Source organism: Centruroides sculpturatus, unplaced genomic scaffold (assembly GCF_000671375.1).
Source record: "Centruroides sculpturatus isolate CEXI.00-Female unplaced genomic scaffold, Cexi_2.0 scaffold157, whole genome shotgun sequence".
NCBI classification, from domain to species: Eukaryota; Metazoa; Arthropoda; class Arachnida; order Scorpiones; family Buthidae; genus Centruroides; species Centruroides sculpturatus.
The window spans coordinates 656182-663537 of record NW_019384522.1 but is presented as its reverse complement, the minus strand read 5'-3'; the positions used below and the strand labels follow the sequence as shown (position 1 = coordinate 663537).

The window sequence follows — 7356 nt, the reverse complement described above, 5'->3', positions numbered from 1 at the left end:
TCACTGCCTTTTTATTTTTTTCAATTTCTTATTGAAGGTATGAGTTGATGCTTTCAATCTTGTTAATCTTGTCAATAAGCTAGGGGAGGTCACATTCTATATTGACCTCAACATTTGTATTAAAACCTTTTTTTTTTTTTTGTCCAATTCTTAATTGTATTGTAGAGAAATACATGAAAAATCAATTTTACATGAAAAATCAATTTTACATGTATTTCTCTACAATACAATTAAGTAAGAATTGGATAAATAATCTAACTCCATTGTTTTAAATAATTATATTTTTTTTGTATTCACATTTATTGTTACTTGCATTCATCTCTTATTTTTTCTGTTAACATTCACTTATTTTTCCCAAATGTATTTAGTGTATACCAAAAGTATCGACATGTATGTATAACCAGTGGTTATATTCGAAACATTTAACAAAGGGTTCGCTAACAGAAAATTTTTCCTTAACANAATTTTAATAAAATGTAATATGAAATAAGTAAAAGTCTTAAGATCTTTTTTCATAATGCATTCATTTTTGAAAAGTTTTATTAAATACATTAATAAATAACTGAGTACTTAAACAATAACTCAGACTTTAATTTTTCTTAAATCAGCAAAAATACAATTTAATAACTATAGGCTAATGTTTTCAGCCATTTTTAAAGGCCATCTTCAGTCTATTAAGCAAATAAGAACAATTTTTTTAATGCAGTGAAACATGGAACATCAAACATGACTGTATTGTACAGAAATTCAAAACATGTAACACTGATTGGTTGTAATATTCATACTAAGGTTATTAAATTAAACTTGTAACTTTTAAGCAGAAAGGGAATTTACACAAAAAGGAAAGCCTGTAAAATGCTCAAATACAACCAGAACATGATAAAAGGATTAAGTAGGAAGTACCAACAAGGAAGAGAATAACAAGGATGTGAGGAATAGTGGTGAAAGCAATGAACTATATAGGATTGTCTGTTACAGTGCTCATCTAGAAAGCATATGTAAAAAGATCATACATGCTACAGGCAGAAACATTTATTATTGGGGGAATCCCATCATATATAAAATCTTCAGAAATGACAAAGACTGAAAGGACCATAGAAGAGTGCCACATATTCATAAGATCCCAATCAAGGACCACAGTAGAACCAACACTGAGAGGATATTGGTGCAACTGTGAACTCATTGATGTCTAGGATTAAGGAGCATGTTTACATCATTAGAAAAGGGATACAATTCTTGGTTTTAGTCCTTGGAGGAATTAATAATAGTGTAAATTGAGAGGAAGTAAACATTATCAGACTTTTGAGATAAAAATACAATCTTAAACATATGGAGGCATTGGAAATTTACAAATTTAAAAAACAAAGAAATAAGAGAACTTTAAAGACTAGGATACTGTTTTAAGGGCCTAGACATCCTTATGTAAAATCCCTAGATGGTGGTAATTGTGTTTAAAATCTCTTGTGTATTTTGCTTGAAAGTTATAAGTTTAATTTATTAATCCTAATATAAATATTACAACAAATCACAAGTTTTGAATTACAATACAGTAGTGTTCCATGTTCCATTGTATTAAAAAATTTTTTTTCTAATTTTCTTAACAGCCTGGGATGGCATTTAAAAATAGCAGGAAATGTTAGCTTATAGTTATTATATTGGATTTTTTCTGATTAAGAAAGGTTATAGTCTTGAGTTATTAAGTTCTATTAAAAGTTAAATATATTATTAAAGTAATTTTTATTTATGGTATCTTTTGAATATATTAACTATTAATACTACTAGCCAAATAATGAAAGCATCACTGATTAAATATAAATTTTGAATGGCTAGATCACTTCTACTGTCTACTGTCTGAAGGATTCAAGTTGAGATCTGACTAAAACTAAACTTTTTCTTGTGATATAAGACATTTTTCACCACATAGTAAGCTGATCATAATTTTTTGTTACCAAAACACAGGATAGAGGAGCCACACTGATAAATAAAGGCCTTCTCTTATTAAAATTTTATCAAGAAATATAGATGGGCATTATTAACAATTTGTTAGTCTGTTATCTAATATACACTTCTCAAAAGTGAAATTGCAACACCATGGAGGAATGCATGTATTCACATGCAAATTGTAGGACTGATAGAGATGACAGAGATATGCAAATGATAAGTTTGCATACACTTTGGGTCATGCAGTACCCAGTTTCAGGCTATTAGCATCTGGCTCAGCCTATAAATGCTATTAGTGATGGTTTGTAGTAGCTGAACATTTGAAGAAGCTTAGAAAATGTCTTGGAGACAACAGCAAGCTGAATACCACCAGTTAACAGCTGGGAAATGAGACTGTATCCTGGAGCTGCATGACCAGTTTGTCAATGTGTGCAGTTGCCATGTGTGTTGGGCATGACATGAGTACTATTCAGCAATGTGTGACATGATGGACTCAGGAACATCTATGAACACACCGAAGAGAGAGTGGATCACACAGGTATACAACAGAGAGCACAGACCGGCAGATTTGCCAAATAGCTTGTCAGGACCCATTTGCTACAGCATGTGACATCTGAAGCTGCCTATTGCTGTCAAGGGGTGCATCTTTGTCCACTCAAACCATTCACAACAGGTTACATGAAGTTGGGCTGCATGTACAGCAACCAGAAATGGGATTAACTGCTTGATACAAGGTTGAATGCCTGGTGTGGTATCATCATCATTGCCACTGTACCATTGAATTGGGTATTGTTTATGGATGAAGTCTGTTTCTGTCTATGGAGGAATGACAGCCCTGGAAAAGTGTGGCAGTATTCCAGGGAATGCTATATGTCAGATCTTTTCACTAAACATCACATTGGCCTCACACCAGTCATCTGGTTTGGAGAGGCATCATGTTCGATCAGCAGACCGCCCTGGCACACATTTCTGGTATTCTAACAGTAGACCAGTATGTCACACAAACTGTGAGCCTGTTGTTCAGCCACTGATGCAGGCCAAACCCAATGTGGTGTTCCAGCACAACAATACACAATCATATGTTGCACAGCAAACTTTCACTGCCTGAATGGAATTTATATCCTTCCCTGGCCATCAGCCTTACCGTATCTATCTCCCATTGAATACCTGTAGAACCTCATCTGATGTGAGGTTCATTGGGGACCACTGCCACATACCTGTAGACAACGTGAATGCTGTGGTGGTTACTGCTTGACAAGGAATACCTCAGGCAATTATTAATCACCTCATTGATAGTATGCTTTTCTTTTTAGTGGGCTATATAGCTGCCTATGGGATCATATTCATTACTAAATAAACAGGTGTCTGTTGCATATCTTTGTTTGTTCTTCTAATTATTTGCATATCTCTGTCACCTCTACTACACAAGGCAAATTGGAATAACTTTAACTTGGATTACAATAGTGAAGCACAAAGCATTAGAAATAATTTACAATTAGACCTACCCATTAACGAAATAGTCAAGGAATACACAAAGAAAATCATAGTGATAAAAATATCCCTACATACTCCAAACATAAACAATCAGTTCCCTGGTTGATTAGAGTACTAACACTACAGAGAAGATTATTAAATAATGCAAGGCAAAAATATCAATGCTGCAAACAACAATCACAATGAGAGACACTAAGACAAGCATATATACCCAGTTAATTAAGAAATGAATACCAAAAATTAATCGAACAATCCAAAGCATACTCTTGGAAGGAATTCTGTGCTGATGTAGGAAATCAAAACACATGGGGCAGAGTATATAAATTTCTAAAGTACCAAAGCAATATCAACCAACAAACTGTATTATTAAAGGATAAAAATGGAAATAAATGTGTGACTAGTGAGGATGAAGCAAAAACAATATTATACTATTTTTATCCCAAGGATGAGCAAAACACAGACAATAGCAATCATAGCTTAATTTGTCTCTGTATTAATCAACCATACCTGAAGGAAAATGACTCCCTGTTTTAGATACATAGGTTGAAAATGTAATAAAAGCACTTCAAAACAAAAAGGCAGATGTGCATGACAGAATTCTTCCAGAGATAGTAAAGCATATATTCCAAATAACTCCCGATATTTTGCAAAATATCTACAATATCTGTCTAAAACAAGCTATCTTTCCAAATATATGGAAGATGGCAATATGCAAATTAATTCCAAAACCTGCCACCCAAATTTTCAGTGAATCCAAAAACTACAGGCCAATCAGTCTCCTACCAGTTATGAGAAAAATTTTGGAAAAATTACTAATAAACAGAATTAATTAACACCTTCACAAAAATAACATATTTAATAGAAAACAGTTTGGTTTTACCCCGCAAAGTAGTACTACAGACGTCCTATCTGCAATTACCAAAATAATTAAAAATAGTCAAGATAACAAAGATTACTTTTTAATAATATTACTTGATATCTCTGCAGCATTTGATTGTGCCTGGATTCCTAAGATACTTCACACATTACACAGATATAACTGCCCAAAAAATTTATATGATCTAATGGTTAGTTACTTTAAAAGCAGATGCACAACACTAATACACAACAATAACACTTATTCCAGGAATGTCTCCCTAGGCTGCCCCCTAGGCTCTGCCTGTGGGCCAGGCTTTTGGAACATCCTAATGAACACAATATTTGATATCAAACTACCAGCAATTGCCAACTGTTCTGCTTTGCTGACGATTCCCTCATAACAGTTGTTGCTGATAACATTAAAGCACTAGAAAACAAAGCAAAATCAATTCTTCATAAAATTGAAAACTGGAGGAAGAATGCAAAAATTATATTTAATACAGATAAAACTAAGTTAATGCTACTACAAAAAGCAGGCAAACACAAAAAAACCTATGTTAAGACTACAAGGTAAATATTTAAAATATCATAGAAATATTAAATACTTGGGTTGCACTCTCGACTCAAAAATTCATTTGGAAAGAACATATTGATACAAAAATACAAAAAGCTGAGCGAATGCTGCTAATGTTACACAGAGTTGCTATCTTACATTGGGGTTTAAATTCAAACACATTAGACACTATGAGTGAGTCCTCCTCCCACAACTAACATATGCCTGTGAGGTGTGGGGTCAAGTGGTAAATCGAAAACATCTCTGTGAAAAATTATTAAAATTCCAAAGAAAAATCTACATTAAAATGATAAAAGGATACAGAACAATTTTAAGAGAATCAACATTAGTAATAGCCAATAAAATTCCTATAGAAGACATACTCATAAAAAGTAAAATGGAATTAAACAGCATAATAAAAACAAATAGATTAACCAAAAATACAAAACATTATGAAATAGACTCTCCAGCTGATTTCTGCACTCTCTCTCACCGTCATACATATGTGCACAAGCAGTAGTCAAATACACGCCCAACAAATGCGCCATCATTATACTGATGGCTCCAAATCAAAAAATGGTGTAGTAGCTGCTTTCTGTCACATCAAGGACAATAAAATACTCCAATGTTTGACATTTAAGCTAGAAAATCACTGCACAATAAATACTAGCCATCAATCACACACTAAGATACATTCTAAAATAAAAATATTACGACACACTTATATGTATAGACTCAAATGTATCAATTAATTTAAGCTAATTAATTTAAGCTTAAGGGGTTAATTAAAATATTAAGCACACCTAAAATTAGCAGTAAACTATACTATAACACTTACCTACTCTTCAAAACATGTTACTCCAAACACAACACACAAATCTCTTGGATAAAAAGCCACTCAGGTTGTGGTGGCGATAATCTTGCCAACTTGCTCGCTAGAACCGCTTATCTAAATGACACAATTAATTACAGTGACGTACCTGTGGCATTCATTTGTTCGCATCTCCAACAATGGTCAATCAGGGCATGGCAAACTCGTTGGCAAGAAGATAATAAAGGACAGATTACACACAAGTTCTTCCCAAAATTAGAAAGTAGACACAACTGCAAAATAATAATTCATGATTTCTAGCTAACACAAATACTCACAAAACATGGTAAATTTAATAATTACCTAACTAGATTCAAAATTATAAATCAACCAAACTGAATTGTAATCGTGGAGATAATGTACCCGACACTATAGAACACATAATATATGACTGTGCCCTTTTTGACCCTTGGCGGAGGCAGCTCATTACACACTTCACAAATTGATTACCTGGCCTGTGGCACTAGGTGAACTCACACAGAACAAAGACAATCTTAAAATCTTCAAATGCTATATCATAGAAAGCTTCAACAAATATGGACCAAACTAGACTAGTAACCTTTCTCCTATCGTTGCTGTACTTTTGTATACTTTACTGCACTCTGTCCTGTTGATCTGCACCTCCCACTACTGCTTTTGTCTATCCTTTCAAATGATCAGTACTCCTCTTCTCCTGCCTAGCACTGTAAGGTTCCCTTACTGTAGCCTTCGGCTAGTTAATTATATTTTATTATAGTTTATATTAGTTTATGTTACATATGATATATTAAAAAAAAAAAACTGTGTACTGTCTTGTTTTGTGTTTTTTGTCTTTATATGTACTATTTACATTTGGGTATTGGTGTTAGTAATTATATGTTACTGGAGTCTTTGTTTAGTATTTATCCTTCTTGTATATAGGTTTAGATTTAGCTCTCTATTTTTATTATGATTAGTATAATAGGCTATATGTATGTGGAATGATCAGAAACTTTACCCTTATAACCCTTTAAATGGAATGCACTAGTCATTCTATAAAACCACCTACCCAAAACTCAGAAAACATAAGTAAGCATAATTCTTTTCACCACACATACAACACAAATATAACAGAACTACTAAAATTATAAACTGAAATGGTATAGATCAGTGGTTTCGAATTAGTTTTTCCTGTGTACCACTTCAAGAAAGAGCTCAAACTCAGGTACCCCTACAGCAGAAATTCATATTAATCCATATTAATATTATAAATTCGAAGGTAATTCTGTCTGTCTGTTACCTTTTCACGTCTAAACTGCTGAACAGGTTTTAATAAGATTTGGCACAGAAATAGCTTACATGTTGGAGATGGACATAGGCTACATTTTACTGCGAGAAAATTCAATATAATGCGGGTGAAGCTGTGGGTAGACAGCTTGTGATAAATAGAATAAGTTTTTTTTTTACATTTATTACCTTTAAAATACAATTATAATAATAATGAAAATAACATAAGGTTATTTAATTTTAATGTGACAAATGTGCACGATTTTCTTTGCACAACTTTGTAAAATCTGGTTGCTTTTTGGTCAACTTCAGTCTCAAGTCATCTTCGAGTTGAAGTCGGTGACGATGTTTAGTTTTTGTGTTTGTCATGGCCGAAAATCCGCTCGCACAGAGG

General features: G+C 33.1%; 1 pseudogene; it reads left to right on the top strand.

Annotated features, from left to right (window-relative positions):
* Positions 1-555: 555 nt before the first annotated feature.
* LOC111622773 lies at positions 556-6935 on the top strand (annotated as a pseudogene).
* Positions 6936-7356: the final 421 nt, after the last annotated feature.